A 21,927-nucleotide genomic window follows, 5' to 3' on the forward strand; every position below is an offset into this window, starting at 1 on the left:
GGCGCCTTCATGTTAGGGTAAGTGAGCCCCTGGGGATCCCCTAAGGCTGTCAGAAGATCCCTCCCCTCTACCTTGAAGTGCTTCCTCAGACCCCCCCCAATGAGCTTCAGGGACCAGATTCATATGGAGAGCAGACTCATACCCCTTGAACCACCACAGTATGTCATCCTCCCTTTTGTAATCCTTCACAAGGTCCTTAGGAATGTGCACCCTCCTCTCAGGCGGCACTGTGTTATTGCAGCCACCATCCCTACTGGACTGGCTCCTCTGATCCATCTCCCTCAAGCTGAGCTCATGAGCCAGCAGTAACTTCTTCTCCTCTTTGGCCAACCTCCTTTCTTCCATCCTAAACCTTTCCAACTCCAATTGGTGAGCCCTCTCCACCTGTCTGTCCTGTAGCTCTTCAGGAGTCAGACCCTTGGATGACACACTGCTATCTGCCCTGGAGACCCTCTCTCTGGACATAAGAGGCCCACTCACCATACTGTTGTGAATGGATTGCTCTTCCTCCTCCACATCCTCCTCCTCCCCCTGTGTGTGCCCCTCAGCTTCCTTGGCTGTTACCCAGGCCCTCAGTGCCTTCTGCAGCTCCTCCTTCCTGGTGGAGCACTTAATGGGACAGGCAAGGTTTTTGCAGAACTGCCTCCACTGGGCAAATGTGTAGCTCTCCAGTTTCCCTAAATTAAAAGCAGATCTAGCTGATGCATCTCCAAATTTAGACATGATGAAGAGTTAAGAAGTGCAAAGTTCCAAAGGCAGAAAAACGAGTTCCAAATGAGAAGTTCAAAAAATCAAGAAAAAGATCACCAAAATTATGGAAGCAGGAAAAAGTCCAAAAAGAGAAAAAAGCAAAATCACAAGACAAGTAGTATGTGGTAACGTAATGGTCTGTGCTGAAAATAGTTGTGTACACTTAATCTCTGTATGTCAGGTACAAATACAAGTCCAAATCCCACCGCTGCCACCAATGTTAGAAATGGGGTGTTTGGTGGGTAGTCAGGTCACCCCTGTTCGAGCAAGGACGTTCATTCTAGTCAGGGTGAAGGAGAATCACCCTCAGTTAACACCCCTGACCCCTTTGGTAGCTCCGCACGAGCAGGCAGGCTTAACTTCAGAAGCAACGTGTAAAGTATTTGTACCAACACACAAAGTAACTCAGTGAAAACACCACAAAATGACACAAGACAGGTTTTAAAAAAAGGAACTATTTATCTACACAAAACAAGACCAAAATGACAAACATCCAACATACTCAAGTCAAGATATGAATTTTTAAAAGAATAAGAGTCTTAATCCTTTAGAAAACAGTGAGAACGTTGTTAGCATACAAAGTACCTGGTTAGCATCAAGAATAAAGGTGAACGGGTGAGCATGCATCAGAAAAGTCAGTGATGCGTCGATTCCTTACTCGCAAGTGAGGCTGTGCGTCAATTCCTTCTCCGGTTGGGCTGGCGATGCGTAGTTTTTCTCCCTTGCAAGAGAGTGATGCATCAATTTCCGGACGGGCACCTCAGGTCCCGGCAGGCTTTGCGTCGATCTTCGACGCTTAACGATGTTGTGTCAAAATCCGCATGGTATAGGAAAACGACACTGTGTGGGGTTTGCGTTGTTATCTGCCTCCCTTAGCGGGTGTTGCGCATCGTTTCTTCAGCCGCGTTGCATTGATCTTCCAGCCACGATGCAGGTGGAGCGTTGATTTCAGCCGCAAAGCCGGCGGAGCATCGTTTATCAGCTGGAACACGGAAGGTGTGTCAAAAAATGTCCCGCACGGCAGTCTGTGTGTAAATTTTCAGTTCTTGGCTGCCAGCTTCACCTTCAAGGGTCCAGGGCCCTGGGCCTGAGACTTCAACAACAGAAGGCAAGCTCAGTTCAAGCCCTTGGAGATTCCTCTCAAGCAGGAATGCACAGCAAAGTCCATTCTTTCCCTCTTTCACAGGCAGAAGCAGCAATTGCAGGATAGCCCAACAAAGCACAGTCACCGGCAGGGGCAGCACTTCTCCTCAGCTTTTCAGCTCTTCTTCTTGGCAGAGGTTCCTCTTGAATCCAGAAGTGATCTGATTTTCAGGGGGTTTGGGTGCTCTTCTCATACCCCTTTCTGCCTTTAAAGTAGGCCTACTTCGAAGAGAAGTCTCTGTTGTTTTCAAGATTCTGCTTAGCCCAGGCCAGGCCACAGACACACACTAGGGCAGGCACAGCCCTTTCAGGTGTAAGTGACTACTCCTTCCCTCTCCTCAGCCCAGATGGCCGATCACGATATGCAGGCTACACCCCAGCTCCCTTTGGGTCACTGTCTAGAGGAGAGTTGCAAACAGCCCAACTGTCAAACTGTAGCAGACAGGGAATCCACAAACAAGCAGAGTCACAGAATGGTTTAAGCAAGAAAATGCCTACTTTGTAAAAGTGGCATTTTCAAACACACAACCTAAAAACAAACTTCACTAAAAAATGTATTTTTAAATTGTGAGTTCAGAGATCCCAAACTCCACATGTCTATCTGCTCCCAAGGTGAATATGTACTTTGATAATATTTAAAGGCATCTCCCAGGTTAACCTATGAGACAGAAAGGCCTTTGCAAGAGTGAAAAACGAATTTGACAGTATTTCACTATCAGGACATGTAATACACATAAGTACATGTCCCACCTTTAACATACACGGCACCCTGCCCATGGGGCTACCTAGGGCCTACATTAGGGGTGCCTTACATGTATACAAAGGGAAGGTTTAGGCCTGGCAAGTGAGTACACTTGCTAAGTCGAATTGGCAGTTTAAACCTGCACACACAGACACTGCAGTGGCAGGTCTGAACCATGTTTACAGTGCTACTAGTGTGGGTGGCACAACCAGCGCTGCAGACCCACTAGTAGCATTTGATTTACAGGCCCTGGGCACCTCTAGTGCACTTTACTAGGGACTTACTAGTAACTCAAATATGCCAATCATGGCCAAGCCAATGTACACATACAATTTATACAGGGAACACACTATAGCACTGGTCAGCAGTGGTTAAAGTGTCCAGAGCAAACAAAAACAGCAAAAACAAGAGTCCAGCACACAGAAGCAACCAGGGAAGTAGAGGCAAAAAGTTAGGGGAGACAATGCCAATGATGCCAAGTCTAACAAGTTGCATTTGACTTAGATTGTTCTATGAAACCTATTGACTACTTTTTTCTCACTTTGTTCATGATTTTCTGCTAATTTACCAAAATGATATACTTCTATTAAATCTTTTAAGCATTGTCTGCACTTCATAGTAAGTAAACTTTTTCCTTATAGGAATAAACCTACACCAGCAAACGATTACAAATAGTCTAATAAAATATCATGCATCCTTATAATTTGTATTAAAAAGGCAAAATTCATTGTTGAATACACCATCATTTCACATTACAGACAATAATAGTAATTGGAGCTCTGGCCTTTATGCAGAAATTAAAATGTGGATTAATCACCAGCAGTTCTAGTATTATAAAGCTAAAAAATATTTTAAACAGTTGTATCTTCACAAAAGAATACCAATTCGTATTATAAGAAGTAGTTCTCTGAACTCTGGGAGAATGCACAGAAACTAAAATGTGGTTTAGTCACAAGCAGCTCCAACATTACAATCCTGGCTGCATTATCATATTGAGTATTAAAACACAGTTTCATCCTCGCCACAATAACATACATTTTTCATGCAATAGAGACTGTTGGGGTGTAGCTGGTCTTAATGCAATATTTAGTCCATAACAGCTCAGAGACACAATGAACTGTTTACCAAGATTAACCGAAGTACCAGGTTGGCTACATGATCCCTGCACTCACCACGTGCGTCATAATAAAAACATTGCCCACATTCTTAAGTGATCTATGAAACAATTATGATGGCACATCAAAGTGCTACATTATAGCATTATATCCTGCTGCAGAGGCTAACACTGGTAGTTAGACACCCTAACTCAAGTTATAGGTGCTCATAACGGGGGAGAGGATCATTAACAAATGGTATTGCCTCAGGAAAAACTGCTATAACGCTATTAGAACATTCCATGCACTGACAGTTAGAATTCTCCAAACTGAAGAGGCAGAAATAAAAAGACAAACATTGGAATGTTGAACCAGCTATTTTCGACTCTGAGCTGCTCCATTGTCTTTAGTGGAGCGATCAACCTTCCAGTGAATCTGATCTGATCATTGTTAGACCAGACAGCCTTAGGGTGGACACCCCTAACTTTTTGCCTGCCTCCCTCCGCTTTTGAGACACTGTTTTTGCTGTTTTTTAGACTCTGCGTACTTTACCATTGCTAACCAGTGCTAAAGTGCATATGCTCTCTCCCTTTAAACATGGTAACATTGGATCACACCCAATTGGGCTATTTAATTTACTTATAAGTCCCTAGTAGAGTGCACTATATGTGCCCAGGGCCTGTAGATTAAAAGATACTAGTGGACCTGCAGTACTGATTGTGCCACCCACTTCAGTAGCCCCTTAACCTTGTCTCAGGGCTGCCATTGCAAGGCCTGTGTGTGCAGTTCCACTGCCAATTCGACTTGGCATTTAAAATTTCTTGCCAAGCCTAAAACTCCCCTTTTTCTACATATAAGTCACCCCTAAGGTGTGCCCACGATAACCCCTAGGACAGGGTGCTGTGTAGGTAAAAGGCAGGACATGTACCTGTGTAGTTTACATGTCCTGGTAGTGTAAAACTCCTAAATTCGTTTTTACTCTACTGTGAGGCCTGCTCCCTTCATAGGCTAACATTTTGGCAGCCCACATTCATTGTTTGAGTGGTACCTACTGATCTGAAAGGAGTAGGAAGGTAGTAGTTAGTATGGCCAGAATGGTAAACCAAAATCCTGCTGACTGGTGAAGTTGGATTTAATATTACTATTTTAGAAATGCTACTTTTAGAAAGTGAGCATTTCTCTGCACTTAATTCTTTCTGTGCTTTACAATCCACGTCTGGCTGGGTTTAGTTGACAGCTCCTTGTGCATTCACTCAGACACACCCCAAACACAGTATACTCAGTCTCACTTGCATACATCTGCATCTTGAATGGGTTTTCCTGGGCTGGCGAGGGTGGAGGGTATGCTCTCAAAGGACTGCCACACCCCCTACTGGGACCCTGGCAGACAGGATTGAACTGAAAGGGGACCTGGTGCTCTTCTAAGCCACTCTTTGAAGTCTCCCCCACTTCAAAGGCACATTTGGGTATAAAAACAGGGCCTCTGCCCTACCACCTCAGACACTTCCTGGAGAAGAAACCTGAACCAGAACCTGCACCCTGACAAGAAGAACTGCCTGGCTGCCTAAAGGACTCACCTGACTGCTTTCTGAGGAGGACTGCTGCCTTGCTGTTGCCCTGCTGTCTTGCTGCTCTCTTGCTTTGCTGCAGAAGTGCTCTCCAAGGGCTTGGATAGAGCTTGCCTCCTGGTCCCTCAAGTCTCAGGACCAAAAAGACTTCTCTCCTGCAGCTGAAATCCCTGTGCGGTGAAAATTCAACGCACCGCCTGCCAAGAACGACGCACACCCTGCTCGCTGTGAAAAATTCACTGCATGCCGAGTCCGGAACGACGCAGCCCGACTTTGCGACAGAAGATAGACGCAGAGCCAGCGATGCGACCGTAGCTTTGACGCACGGCCCTACTGGATTGATGCAAGCCGACTCAGAACAACGCCGCCCGACTTCCTGACAGGAATCGCCACAGTGCCTGCAGCGTAGAAGAAAATTCCACGCATCCCCTACCAGAATCGACGCAGCCCCTGTGACTTCGCTCCGGAAGCCCAGGATTCCACGCATCGTCCCCAGGGCATCTGAAAACCCCGCAATCCAAAGAGGATCCAAGTCCGGGCGCCGGAAATCAATGCAACGTCTTCCCCACGTGGAAAATAACGACGCAAGTCTGTGTGCGAAGGGGCGAAACCAACTCACACTCACCATTTTTCACGCATCTCCTCCTCTGCGGTCCCTTGCGAGGTTTTTCAACGCAAACCAGGTACTTTGCCTTGCAAGAGACACTTGTTGTTTCTAGGAGAACTTAAGACACTTTTATTGTTTTTACAGTAATATTTTAACTCTAAGACACTTGATATCCCTACGTTTGCTTATTTCATCTTTAATCGTTTTGATTGCATTTATCAGGATAAATATGATATATTTTTCTAATCACTGTGTGGTGTATTTTTGTGGTGTTATATTGTGGTATTGAATGGTTTATTGCACAAATACTTTACACATTGCCTTCCAAGTTAAGCCTGACTGCTCAGTGCCAAGCTACCAGAGGGTGGGCACAGGATAATTTGAATTGTGTGTGACTTACCCTGACTAGAGTGAGGGTCCTTGCTTGGACAGGGGATAACCTAACTGCCAACCAAAGACCTCATTTCTAACAATCATGCTTTTGGCCCAGTAGTTCATTTTTGCCCTGTGACATCCTGAGACAGAGTTTGACAATCATTAAGTGTGAATCAACCACTAAACATTACATTAGAAGTACCAGAATGAAAAGGAGAGGAAAGAGAGAAACTATGAAATCACAGCTATTCCTCTCTTAGTAAATAGTTACTTTCTTCTTCCATGTATGCAACCATTGAAATACAAATTCTTCTGAATTGAGTCCTCTATCATTCTGATTAATGGCATCTCCTGTATTATAGGCGGTCATTCTGACCGCGGCAGTCGGTGCCCGATAAGCGGTTCCCGCCGAAAGACCGCACCGCGGTCAAAAGACCGCGGCGGTCATTCCGGCTTTCCCGCTGGGCCGGCGGGCGACCGCCAGAAGACCGCCGGCCGGCCCAGCGGGACAGCCCCTTCAACAATGAAGCCGGCTCGGAATGGAGCCGGCGGAGTTGAAGGGGTGCGACGGGTGCAGTGGCACCCGTCGCGATTTTCACTGTCTGCTAAGCAGACAGTGAAAATCTTTGTGGGGCCCTGTTAGGGGGCCCCTGCACTGCCCATGCCAGTGGCATGGGCAGTGCAGGGGCCCCCAGGGGCCCCACGGCACCGGTTCCCGCCATCCTGGTTCCGGCGGTGGACACCGCCAGAAACAGGCTGGTGGTAAGGGGGTCGGAATCCCCATGGCGGTGCTGCAAGCAGCGCCGCCATGGCGGGTTCCCTGGGCCAGCGGGAAACCGGCGGGAAACCGCCGGCTCCCCTTTTCCGACCGCGGCGGTAAGAATCGCCCAGGAAGCACCGCCAGCCTGTTGGCGGTGCTTCCACCGCACTCCGCCATGGCGGTCATGGACCGCCAGGGTCAGAATGACCCCCATAGTCTTTTGTGAAATAATTCCACCAATAAGGGTAAGCGTATTTGTTCTAATGCCTGGTAATATTGATCCACCCTATAATAAATAATACTAATGGATAGCGGATCCTTAACACTGCTGACCTCTATCCCTAACTAACCATGCAAAATATATTTTGTCAAACAAATAAAAGTTTGCTGCAGAATCATTGATAAATTGTAAAATATAGCGGTCTAATAATGGGAGATGACAAACATCAGATTAATATACGCAAGTCATCAGTTTACTGATTACACTTAATGAGGCATGAAGAATCAGTCCGACAGTGCCCAATATACAGTCTTATCAGACTGTAATAAAGTATATGCAATGCTTTAAAGTTTTGGAGTCTACACTTGGTAGTAAGAAACATATTTTGTACATGCAACTCAATTATTGCTTGATTTCTTGAAGGACATATTGACTATTTATCTGCAACTACCCCAATTCTCTTTCTGTAGGAAATCCAGTAGTGTACGTAAAATGACCACATCTTGGGAATGTACTAGATTAAAGACCGAAAGCCTTAAAACTGGGTCTTTCATTAACCGCATCATGCAGCACCGAGAGCAGCCCAAAAATAAATCTTACATTTAGGTCAACACATCTAGTTGAAGCGTAGCATATCTTAACACATGGTAGGGGCTTGTTGAGCAGTCTAAAAACATTGAGCAGACATGGCATGGTAGACAAACTTTACAGTCTGTAGAATAATTGAGGTGTCTTAAATATAAACATGATAGTATTTACAATACTGCCCATAACCAATTTCTAAACATAAGTTACAGAGGAAACTCAACAACATTATAGTGTTTCAATACAATGACATACTGGAACTGGAACACTGTTTCAGGGTTGGGCCCATGAAGATGTGCAGCTACGGGGTAGGAAGGTCATGAACATTTAACTTTGTAGCAATGCGTATGCACAGCACATGAACATGAAAAAAAGGGAAAGAGAGAGAGAGAACGAGTGGGAAAGAGGGAGAGAGAGAGAGGGAGAGAGAGAGAGAAATATAGTATGAGGGCACCTTATGTCTTCTACCCTTTAGACATGGGGCTAACACTAAATAGAGATCCGGATGCAAATCGCACTCAATGTAATTTTGTGGTTGGTTGGAGGTGGGAGTAAGATATTTTTCACATATTGCACAGCATACCTAATTAAAAATAGGGCCAATGCACCGTGCACCACAAGTTCATGTGACAAGGGTGGAAAAAATGTGCATTTGCACATAAGTAAACAATTGAAAGATTGAGAGGCCTGTGTGCTGTGTCTGTGATAACCTGCTCATTGTCTGGTTTTCACTGAGCCAACATGTTTTCTAGTGCGAGAAACCTGTTTTCACAAATCTCCTAAAAAGAGCACTCCATCATTTTGAAATGTTGCTCACCAAAAGAGCGCTTAACTCTGTTCAGTGATAGGGGTGTGCTCAAAGAGAAACTCCTTTTAACATGATGGATACCTTCCTCATGACCAGTCATGACACTGCTAGTAGTTGGTGGTAGCTGATTATACTCACAAGAGATGTGCCTTTTTTAACTTCACTTGTGTGGGAAAATTGTCTACCTGACCTTCATGGTAAGTATGTGAAATGTCAAGACTGGGCACTTTATTAACCTTAATTGTACTTGGTGTGCTTGAGAGTTCCTGGGCACATGCAAGGAGGGATATCAATGCTGGGGTCCTCCAGATGCATGCAAACCCAAAGGCAGTTGGATACTCAATCGGGTTCATTGGTAGTCAGAGATGTGGTTTCCCAGTCTGCTACCAACCCTTACTTCTCTCTTAATTCTCTCCTACTTGCAGGACTCATTGCAAAGTGAAGTTAAATGGGTTTGATTTGAATCCTAATCAACTGAAAGAAGGAGAAAGAATTGTTTGTGCTCAGTGAACCTGGACCATGCAAGTCCTAGCGAGTGTTTCTGTGGCCAGAGAAGAGCAACCTCAGAACAAGGAATATGACCAAGGATTGAACATCTTGCACATACAAGTGGACTGCATGTCCATACCTCAAATCCAGTGTCATGTTCAGCTGGAGAGGAAAAAGTCCAGCAAAGGTTCTTAATTAGCCACTGGCCACCTGTATTCCGTACACAGCTCAAGGAGATAAATTCCGGAATCTGGATTCCTTGAGGTTGTTGCCTACCTGAACGTAAAATACACTTTGAAAATAGTGACCCTGTCAGATGTCTGGATCCTGCATTGAATTAGCATGATCTGGTGTTCATTGTTTAATTGCCATTGCATCGAACTTATGCTGATCTCCCCTGGATTACTCAGCATTGGCTTCTTACTTGAAGCACCTCAGCACACCGGAGTAAAGAGCCCTGTCTTCTGAGGAAGACTCTGTGTCCCTCTGGAGAGGTCAGCAATTTTCCCCAGCACCTAGAACGAACTTTGTTCTGCAGAACACCCCAAGGTATAGAATCTGAAGACTACCTTGTGAGTAGGGACTGTCTCAACTCACGATTAGGAAGCCAAAACAGACATCCATTAGACTGCAGTGCGATGCTCTGAAGAGGTGAGCATACAAGGAATGAAGACCTGTGTTGCTGTCAGGCTAGAATGAGTCAGAAGTGACAGCATCTTGTGATTCTTGAAGAAATCTGCAAGCATCTGGTGAGTAAGTTTCCATGTGGTTTTGCTAAAGAATTCTGCACCTTCACCCCTCAAATCCTGCAGCGTGTTCCTCAGTCAATACTGCTGCCTGTGCTTTTTCATTCTTCAGACTGTAGTTGCTTAGTCCATGATTAAGAAAGAAAAAGAAAAGCAGCAATTGCAGGCACAGATCCCTTTCCGCTCATCACGCCACCTAAAGAGAACTGTGCAAATGTCCCAACATGAATTGGGTAAGAAGCACCATGTGCTTGTCCACACCCTGAACCGGGTGCTGTTCTTTGGCAGTAGCCTAGGCTGTCTCTTTGCAAGTCTATTTCTGTTACAAATCCACACAAAAGCGGATACAGAGACTTGGTTACTGTCTAACAGTGATACTTACTGGAGTGATTACTATGGTATACCACATCTTTAATGTAGTAGCCATATATGTGTATTGTCAATAAAAGAGTTGTTTTTTCTAAAAGAAACACACTCTATGGGCAGTATTTTACTGTGTGTGAAACGTTCTATCTGAATTAAGACTTGAACGTTCAGCTTCATCACTCCCTGGAAGAGGTGGTACTTGGAAAATCAGTCAGCTTGCAACAGGATAGGGATTCTGTGCTTTCCAGGGATACTTGATACAAGATTTACCTATTTGCCCTGCAGTCAAAAAGGCTCCAGAGAACTGGCCTGACTTCACAAAACGTGGAAAATGAGCAATAATAATTGCATTATTTAATAATTTAACCTCTCTGTCAAACCCCAAGTGAGAATGATGAAGATACACTCTGACTCTTATATAGTATATGTGGGGCACCATCAAATGTAGAACATAATGTACAGTTTTCAGGACAAATGTGGCTACATGCTTTCTCTCACTCTCTTTCTGTAAGTGCATCAAACCTTCTTGATAACGGCTCAGTTTCCTGCTGTGCGCAGGACGCATTCACGCTGCCCTCGATCTTGCAGATGGGATTCAAAAGTTAGCAGAAGGAACGTGTTTCCTTCAGATTTGCCAGACCTCCGTGTGTACTACACATGCACATCTGGACAAGTTCAGTGTTCATTTGCTCTGTCTAGTCATATTTATGATGATATTTAAATGCTATAGAAGGAGGCATCCTTACAGAAATAACACGTGTTGGCATGTGCTGAGTAATTTGGTGTGACACCTTATGAACATTCATCCATTTAGTTAATATTCTGTTTTGTTGTATCCATTTTAAGGAATAAGAAATAAATACCAGACGAGACCATCATCAATATATACTAAGTTGTATTCTTAGAAACACCACATCCTTTTAGGCAAGCAGGGAACCCTATGGCCCAAGCCAGTACCTTATGGGAGCAGTACCATGCTTCTCCTCCTTTCAAATCTGGACAATTTAGTAAATAACATGGTTGATGTTATTATAGGACTTCTTGGGGTAAGACATAAATTCACAAAAAACAGGTACACCAGGGAAGTAACACAAGCCCTGCAGCCCTTTAGGGGCTCCACAATGCTTCAGGGTGCCCCCAATCAGACCAATTTCAATGAATCTCTGTGGGACATGGGAGTCTCAGGGGACCCTCATCACATTCTGCGGGGGACATCATTTTATGTTAGACCACTGGGTACCACCATTATCAAGGTTCACCACAGGAACGCATTTCAACAAAGTCTCCCTGAAAGGTAGAAAAAAAGAGTTACCTTAGGTTTAAACTTGAGTAGGGCTTGACATTTTATGAGGATAATATATAACCTTCATTGGAATTTAAACATCTGATTTTAACAAATGAGTGAAATTATACATTTTCTTGCGGGTGGGTTGTGGTCTAGTCCAAATTACACACATACTGGTCATCAATTTGGAATTATATATTTTAAACGTTGCTCTTAAAATCTTCACAAGCACTATTTAAAACTGCCCACAAGGTTGAAAGCATTGTCAACATAGTATAACAAGTTGTCAGTGTACCCTGACAAGGATTGAATGTAAGAAAATCTAACTGCTAGGCTTATCTGATATTAGTTGTGAAGAAATGTAAGAAGCCCATCATCAAAAGTTCTAGGGCCAGATGTAGGAAGAAATGGGTTTGCGACTCACAAATTGCGAGTTGAGCGACCCGCAATTTGCGAGTCGCAAACCCATATGCAGTATGGTGTCCCTGACATCATCTGCGAATCGTAAGGGGGTCGCAAAGACCCACCTCATTAATATTAATGAGGCGGGTCGCAATTTGCGACCCCCTTCCGATTCCCTGCACTTACAGGGATGGTGGCCTGCTGGAGACAGCAGACCACCATGTCTGTGGCTGCTTTTTTAATAAAGCAGTTTTTTTTTGTATTGCAGCCCGTTTTCCTTAAAGGAAAACGAGTTGCAATACACTCGAGAAAATGAAGCAAGTCGCAATTTGCGAGTCGCAAACCTTATGCAATTGCAACTCGCAAATTGCGACTAGTTGCAAAAAGCCCAGTTTGCATGTCCCATTTACCACTAACTCAGAGCAGGTGGTAACCATTACCAAAGTATAAAAGGGGACCCAGAAGGCATCTGGGTTACTCAAGATGGCGGATATATACCTGATAGCAGTGAGGAGGAGAGTCTACGCAGCCCAGCAGAGGAGGAGGAGGGGCCACAGACAGGAGAAGATATATAGAACCAGGCAGACTCTTTTTCAGCAAACTGAAGAGGAGATCTATGACAAATACCGCCTTAGCAGCGCAGCCATTCTAGAATTAATAGATTTACTGAAACCACAGCTAGAACACAAGACTGCGTGGCTGCGCCATCCCTACGCATGTGCAAGTGCTATGCGCACTGCACCTCTTGGCCTCAGGGAGCTATCAGGGGGTCATTGCCGTGGCAGGTGGGGTATCCCAAAGTGCAGTGTCAAGGTTCCTCAGGGCATTCCTAGATGCCTTAGTCACGCACATGTCTCACTTCATATACTTACCAAGGAATGAGGCAGAAATTAACAGCACCAAGCTGGACTTTTACCGCATTGTCCACTTTCCTCATGTCATAGGGTGTGTAGATGGGACACACATTCAAATATGCCCCCCTGCTAATCTGGAACACATTTTCCGCAACAGGAAGTGTACCCACTCACTCAACATACAGGTTGTTTGTGATGCCCATTATGTCATCACGGACATCGTAGCTAAGTTTCCTGGCAGTACCCATGACTCATACATTTTTAGGCATAGTGGGATACATCAACGCCTGGAACGTGGGGAATTTGGAGACGGTTACCTCCTAGGTAGAGCCACAGACACTTGCAGACATACACACAGGTCACTGTGCACGACAATCTGGACTTCCTGACCGTGTACTTTTGTGCCCAACAGGTGACAGTGCATATGCTCTCAGGCCTTGGATCATGACTCCGTTTTTAACACCCAGAACTGAATCGGAGAGGCAATACAACAGTGCGCTTAAGAGGACCAGGAACCTGATCGAGCGCACCTTCGGACTGCTGAAGGCAAGATTCAGATGCCTCCACCGCAGTGGAGGCGCCCTCCAATACACCCCCATTACCGCTTTCAAAATTGTGGTCGCATGCGCCATCCTCCACAATATAGCCACCCGACGTGGGCTACCTCTCACCCCTGCAGACCCAGATCCTGATGATGAAGAGCAAGAACAACCACATCGCCATCATGGGGATAGGAGTCTAGCTAATCAAGGCAGACTGAGACGGGACCACATTGCAACGCAATATTTTGGACGGTACGTGTCAACTCCCACCATACTCACCTATTAACCATTTGTTAAGTGGAACAAAAATAACTGTTTTATTAATGTCATGAAGAAACTATATACAAGTTGAAATTGTCCATGGGCAGGAAAATGCCAACCAGTCATGTGGCACATTAACGCCATGTGCCACATGAATCTGTCCTGGCTGTTACCTATGATCTCCTGCCCCTCCTGCCAGCCTGGCTGGTCCCTGCTGCGTCCATGGTGCTGTGCCTACCACTCCTCAGCACCCTACTGTGAGTGGCAGAGACACTGCTCACTGTTGAGCCCTCCTCCCAGGTGTATTTGTTAACTTCCTGGCTGTGATGCCATCATCATGTGCCAGGAAGTGTTTCCAGAGTGTTCTGGTATGCTTTCTGGAGTGTTCTGCTGCATCTGCAAGCAATTTTGAAGGTATTCGCAATTTGCGACACCCACTCGCTAATTGCGAGTTCGTTTTTGCACACTCGCAAACAGCGACCTCGCAAACTGCGGACTCGCACACAACGTTGCGAGTCCGGCTGCGAGTCGCAAAATCGGATCGCTTTTTTTTCTGGCATTCCAATTTGCGACTCGCATTTTGCGAGTCGCATCAACTCGCAAAATGCGAGTCGCAATTTTTATTTTTGCTACATCTGGCCCTTGATGCTTAAAGCCTTTGATAGACGATTTTAAATTCTTCCAAAATGGAAATGACATCACCTTCATGTACATGAAAGCCTTATGGAGGCTTGGAAGGACTGATTGAAGGATTTTTTAACTTTGTTGATCTATCCAAACTGAGATTTTAATGCTATAGTTAACAACACACACTCCTATCCTTGGAGATTAACTGTGCTCTGAAAATTCTATCTAATTTAACAGTGTCCTCCGTATGCTCCAGACACTATTCTACTAGACTTCAAGAAGGGTTCCTTATTTTTTTAGGTTTTCATATGTGTCCTTTAAAATTATAGTTATTTTCGAACTAGTATCAAAAGACTTCCGTTTGGTTTCATTTAGTATATCACATCTTGGCTGGTTTTCATCACTGTCCTTACTGATAACAGCAACTAGCAAAACTAGAGTCTCCAAAAGTTCTTTTTCATCCCACGTGCCTTCTTCTTAGACAATGTAGACTTATTTTATTTTGAGCAGCCCTGCATCTTTTTAAAAAAATGTCCTTTATTACTGCACCCTTTACTTATGACCTAAGGCAGGACATGTTTTGCTATATGCCAAATAATATGTAGAGCCACACTTATTGCATGCTGATTTTGAACACAATGTTTCTCTCTCCTTATTGCTTTTGTCACTAGATTATTTATTTGAATCTTCATCATCGCTCACCATATTGGCTACAAACTGCCACTCATCAGACGTGCTGAAAAGTCTGATGCTACTGGTTTACATTTCTACACTTTTAATGGTTAACACAACTTTTTACAGGCTAGGGTGTATGTGCCATAGGCGTTCTGGGTGCAATCTGGTTAAATAAACGTCTGCCATCTACTCCCATACAACTGTAAAATCAGGCATGTTTCCTAGCTAAAACAAATTCGTACCCTCTATGGCTTCAAGATACTTATAAAAACACTTTATACATGGCGTTCAATTGTCAATTGGTGCTCCTGCACATAAACAAAGATATTAGGCATGACATCATCATTCATCATTCCTGCATGATGATTTGGCTATAATCCCAATGAGGATACGTCAGCAAAAGTGGTAGGAGGTAAATAGGCACTGGTACACAATAAGTGACTCAAGGAGCCTCACACCATTGGATACATCTCCTTAAAGTGCTGGAAAAACTGAGACGTAAAGGTAAAATCAGCTTAGGTTGACGTGTAAACATGGCATATCGCTCCTTCTAGTGATGCACAGTCGATGGGAATCAAGTCACTGAAAAGGAATATGTGACAGAACAACTAGGTCCTAAACAACTATAGCCTAAACCACTACTGCTAAACAACTAAAAAGTCTCTACAACTAAGTACTGAACAACTACTGTCTAAACAACAATTGTGCCTGAATAACAATTGCCTGAAAAACTAATTTTAAGGTAACAATATAAAGCACGGGGCTTGCGGACACACAAAAAAACAGGGAGGTGGTACAAGGGGCGAGGAGGAAGATGAAGGAAGCAATATGCGTACGAGACAAATCTCAATGAAAATGTATCAAAAACAATGTGATTTTACAGATTTTTACAGACCCTGCACTAATACTCCTTCTTTCCTCCTACCAGGGTAAGCCTTAAGTGCCTTTCTAGTCAACCCATCCTAGACCCTCCATTTATGTCTTCAGCCACCTCTTTAATTTTTTGTTAGCACTTTACCAGTATCCCACCTTCACCTAATCATACAGAATTAGATTTGCCTATTAACATTTCCGCTATCACAGATCAGTTGTTCTCTTTTTCCTGGTTGGTACCTTATTCTTTATTTTATCTAAATCCTTTCTGCTCACTTCAAGAGCTAATTTAATCTGCCTACTTGCCTCCTCGCACAAGAGCATCCTTACTCATATTAACTTAGCTGTGCTCAATGGATCCCTCTCTAAGGTTTCAATGTGACTGTACTGACTTACATCATTATCGAGTATCATGTGCACCAATGTTACATAAGGAGTGTGCAACACTCGTAACTGCACCACAAATCCATCTTGAATGGAACTTAGAACATGTGACTACTTGTCCCTTCTCATCTATGACAAAGCTTACATTCTTTACATACTTGGTAGACAATCTCTTAACCTTAGAATGCAACCCATTATTTCTAGTATCCTCTTCCCATTCAATGCTGCGTTTTTACTCCTATTGCTCCTATTATCTCTCACCCAGATTTTTGTTGGGTATTTGTGTCTACTGGACCATTTTTTACATTCTTGTTTGCTCCTCCCTTTCTCCTCCCGCAATTTTAACATTCTGAAGAGGTGAATTAACCACATATACATGTCTGCACCATGACCCATACTTTTAGGAGTGTCTCCCTCAGTCGGAGCAAAGAGCCACAAAGATTCAAAATCCTGCCTAACGCTGGCGGCTTCGAACATCAACTTCCTGAGTGGTTTCTTTGGTTTCCACATCCTCCTTCATCTCCACCTTCTTGGCAGACACTTAACCGTGGGGCAGCTTCTTTCATTTTCTGTACAGAATTAGTACATATGTTCTTCTGCATTACTTTACATTATCCGCTTCAGTTGCAAGGCACTTGTCGGTTCACCATGAATGCCCTTGGCCAGGAACTTGCAAGTCAGACTCTTCGTGCACTTTTTAACAGGCTTCTTAGACGTTTTTTGTGCTTTTCTGGTGAAACGTTTAATTATTCTGCGAGGGATTTGTGAAACATAAACAATTTACTTTGGTACATTCTTCAGAGAGGTTGCAACAATGGATGGCTGCTTAATTTTGCTTTATTTTTTCCCTAGACGCTCTGTTCAAGAGACCTTCTCTATGATGTACTAGAGAAGGGATACTCAAAGTAAGTTAACTAAGTGACATAGACAACTTATCTTGAGGAACACATTTAGTTTTAAAGATATCTTGCACTAGACATGTAAAAACGTGATAAACTGTCAGTTAACTTAAAAAAAGAGTTTAAATAAATGAGTGATTTACCTTACTTTGTGCCCCCCCTTATGCCCACCTTCCATCACCCCCCCCCCCCCACTCTCGGCCTACTGGCATCAGTGTGGCCCTCGAGCATGCCACAGACAGTGTTTTGTGGCCCCTGGGGAAATGTTTGCACGTATCCAAGTACTAGAGTCACCAGAAGTAAAGTTTCTAAAGCTAGAGATCCTATTGAAGTATCAATGTCGGATTCGTCCTCAACCCCTTTGTCTATTTGTTCCTTGTCTGAAATACTGATCGCTCAGACTTTCCTCCCTGTCATTTGGTGAGGTTTCACACAAACCGTCTATTGACACTCTGTGAAAGGTTTTGTTTAGTTGTGCAGTGGCATTCCTTTGAGTTACAATAGGATATACAGTGGTGCAGCCTCTATATTGTCCTCCTCTTATGATAAACAAACTTGTTAGTAAATGAGGGTGATTTTGTCTGTGCGTCCATTAAAGTGACCACCCCCCTCCTGATCATAATGGACACTTTTTACAGGTCCAAACACGCTGGGGGTTGTAATCTTGATTTGCTTAAATTGAGCTAATTAGGCTAATGTTCCTAAAATCAATGTTTGCAAGGTGAAGCGTTCAGGACTGAGGACAGTGTCCATAATGACCTGTAGGGCGATGGTCCATGCTGTTCGTGTGGAGGAAATCTGAAATAAAGCAACTATCTCCAAACGTGCCATGCAGTCACCGCAAAGGCATGGACATGCTTTGTACTTGTCCCTAGTGCCCTTCTCATTTTTTAGGTCTGGCTTGTCTGCAGAGCTGTCAGCAAAATCTAGTGTTAACTGTACAGTTCTTTACCATAAACTTAGAGTGTTCTTTCGCTTCACTAGGAGGAGCATTACTATCTCACTTCATGCTATTAGCTGTTTAATTTATCATTCTACTTTCTAGGGACTGCCTCACTGGAATGCATGAGGGACTATTTAACATCTAATAAGAAAACTGAATCAATACACTGTTGTCACATTGAGTCATTTATCTTGTATATGCATGCAATCCAGGAAGTCATCCTTTTTGCAGCTTTTTTCCCTGAACTGTCAAGGCCAATAGACCTGACTATAATGTGCAAAACAGCATTTGTGCCTGTAATGCATGCAAACAGCAAGTGTGCATGCCTGTAATTATGTACGTTAGCATAATATAGCCAGAGCTATTGCTTTTGCCAGTGCTTGTTGAATTGATTGCTCTACTCTCTGCTACCTGTGTTGCAAACCTCAGGCACTTCATGTATAATCAATCTAAGATGGTGAGATGGCAGGCAAGCTAGCTTGCTGGTAGGGTAACAATTTAGAGAAGAGCTGAAACACTAAAATGCACCATTGTGCCACAGGCACTGCTGGCCGCAGTCCACATTAGTAGTGGTCGCACCCCTGCTCACCAATCATCTCGACCCTCCCGGCTACCCGGCAGACTAGATGACCAATAAGACTGCAGACACAGGAAATAAAGGCTAATGTCAAGTCAGGTGGAGGTCAACAGGAAAAGCAGAAGCAAATACCTGTGCACTTAAGCAAGAGAGGCAGGCAGGGGTGGGCAAGGGTATGAGCACTTCTGGACACTTTTACAGCAGGTTCAGGGCGAAGCCCTGCACCTGAAGGGGACTAGATGGGTCAGAGCAAAAAGTCCTCCATGGACTGCTAGAAAGCGCTCCAGGACCCCAGGAGGGGCGCGCAAATAGGAGAAGAAACCAAGAAAGCAGACAACTTTGGCACACATCTATTCCGTATAGGGGCAGTGACAGCAGTGGCCCAGCATGGGATACCGGCAGCAGGCATCAAGGCAGTTGGGAGATGGCACTCCAATGTCTACAAAAGCTACATCAGAGGGCAGCACCAGGGCAATAGGAGATTACACCCACCCCCTCCCACCAACACAAGCCACTTCGTCCTCAGAAGAACTCAGACACAGGGGGGAATGGGTGGGGCAAAGAAAATGAGAACTTGCTTCACCCACAGGTACAGGACAGCATGAGTGGTCGGCCACTCGTTTGTGTGGAGAAGAACCCTGGCCTGGTGGAATGCAAAGGGCCCCCGGAGAGAGCTATGCCCTCAGCAGACAGACATTAAATGGTTTGGAATGCCAGACATGAAGTGGGAGCATCTTAAGGCCACACCTGAAAAGTTACAGGCTTCACAGCTGCGTAAGCCAGACTTTATAATCGTTCACCTGGGAGGCAACGACCTCCCACAGCTAGGCAAGAGGGAGCTCCTGGAGCGCATTGAGGAGAGTCTCATTTGGGCAGCGAGGTTTCTCTGTCACACAAAGCTGATCTGGTCAGAGATCATCGCAAGGCTGAATTGGAGGGGAACATTGTCGACAGGGGCCATAGACAAGTCAAGAAAGAAACTTAATGTGACAGGTAAAAAATTCTGTAGTGGTAGCAGCTGGGACCGCATCGGGCATTGCCTAATCAACCTACAGAGATATTACAATGACGGCAGGGTGCACCTGTCCACAGAGGGGACGGACGTCTTCTGGGTCCAACTTTTGGGCAGCCATGTGGCTAGTGGGCTGCAATAAAAGGGATCGAATTGGGATTAACCACCAATGGGGGGTAACCGAAGGCAGCGTGACGGGAAAGAACATTAATAGGATGGAGAGTCCACATCCAACAGGGCGGGGTGGCAGGGCTACTTACCTTAGGATGCCTGACAGCAGGGTAAGGCAGTCATTGGAGGGGTACATGAAACACGGCACTCACAGTCCGGGTCCAACGGAGGGCTGGGCACAAGGAATAATCAAAGGTAGCAAGTTAAGCATGAAAGGGAAAAGAGTACCCCTCCTACACAAAAGGACAAATGCCAGAGCCAAGGGCAATATACTCAAATAACTAACCGTTTGATTGATTTATGGTTAAGTGATTTATGGCATGTGGTGTGCAAATGTTGTGAGATTTATGATACACCTGTCAACAAGGATTTATGACCTGTGATTTGCATAAATGTAAAAAATGATTTATCACATGACCTGTAATTCGCATAAATGTTAAAAGTGATTTATGACAGGCAAAAAGTTTTAATGTAGTCTGTAATTCTCATAATGTTGAAGAGATTTGACTGAGTGATTTATAGCTTGTAAAGATGATAAGGGTGGTCTTGCTATAAATCAATGTTAACAAACTGCGGCCAATATTTACCCAAAGTCAGAAAGGGCTCAGGTATCGTTATTGGAGAGGTTTAGATGTATGTGTCAGAGTGATTTTGGCAGATATTTTAAATGAGACACAGCGTTGCCCAAGATCACACCTTTTGATTCAATGGGGGACATCTTTCTCCTAGTTTCGTACACTACAACTAGGCTAGTAGATCACATCCCCTCCTGCTCCAGAAAGGAGCGATGATACGTGATACATGGTTCCTTTTTAATCATGTGAATATTAATCGGAGGCTTGAACTTCATTTATATGACCCTAATTTTTTACTAAACTATTTTAGGCAGTTGCCTGCTGTGACCTTTCAATATATTTATTAAGTGGAAATGCCTTTCAGTGTAAAATTCAGCAGCATCATCGTCCGAGTTTTGGTACCCTGGATACAACGTTGAGATGCTGAAAGAGTTATAATTTTTCAAAAACAAAGATGTACTTTCACTTTTGATGCGAAATGCAAAACAGAATGAAAATTTGACTTGTGGTCACTACCACTTTTAAGGGGAATATATTTGGATTATCTGATGTTCGATTTATTTCTTTGCCACACTATGAACATGAAGTTTAATACTTTCCACATTTTCTGTTACAGGGTTTAGGTATAGGAAAATCCAAAACAAGTATTTATTTCCAAAATGCAAACCTTAGGGACTCTAACCTTCCTATTCCTTCAACATTGTTACTGAACTTTTGAAAATGCCCTGCCCATCACAATGACTTTAGCATAGATAGATCTTAACAGGAAGCATTTCTCTCATGTGGAGTAAAATAACACACTCCATACAATTTACTCTATTGTTTACACCTGGACTGAATTAACACGCACACCCGGCATCCCTGAAATGTTGAAAGACAAGATGTGACATGTTGCATTTATCCTTGAATATGAGTGATTAAGGGACATTTTTGTTCCTTACCTATAACTGCCATAGTTTAACTTTCCTCAGCACAGTGTTAGTTAAAAAGATATTGGTACAGCTACGATGTATGCCTTTTTGTTTCGAAGTGTTTAGAAACACGTGGAGGACTATGTGTAATGCATCCAAGTTGTCACAGAAAGAAAATCTCATAATGAAGTAACATTTTGGCCTACATCAATATGGATGCTCGAACTATGTGCTGCTTTGCTCAACCTTGCATCGCCAGAGTCAAGCTGTACATAAAAGCAGAATGTTTAGAGAAGAAGCTTGAAGATATAACTCGCGCTGAAAGTGAATAGAGCAAAAGGAATAAATTGCGAAAATGCATGTCTTTAATTTGGGAACTAAAAAGTCACAAATCACATGTTATCAAGACATCATTGTAAAACAATTGAACATGCAAGGGGAAATTGGAAATAGCACTGTATCTTTGTGGCAGGCAGGCTATAAATTCAAAAAGCATGCACTTCCTAAATAAAAAAGCGATAAATAAGAAATTAAACTGTCATTCTGTCATTAACATAATTACAGAAAGAATACACAATCCCTCTCAATTAAAAATTAGGGGCCAGATGTACAAAGAGTTTTAGCATACCCAAACCCTCTGGTAAAAAAGGGTTCCCAACCCTAAAAGCCTGATACCGAAAATG

This window comes from Pleurodeles waltl, chromosome 4_1 (genome assembly GCF_031143425.1).
Source record: "Pleurodeles waltl isolate 20211129_DDA chromosome 4_1, aPleWal1.hap1.20221129, whole genome shotgun sequence".
NCBI classification, from domain to species: Eukaryota; Metazoa; Chordata; class Amphibia; order Caudata; family Salamandridae; genus Pleurodeles; species Pleurodeles waltl.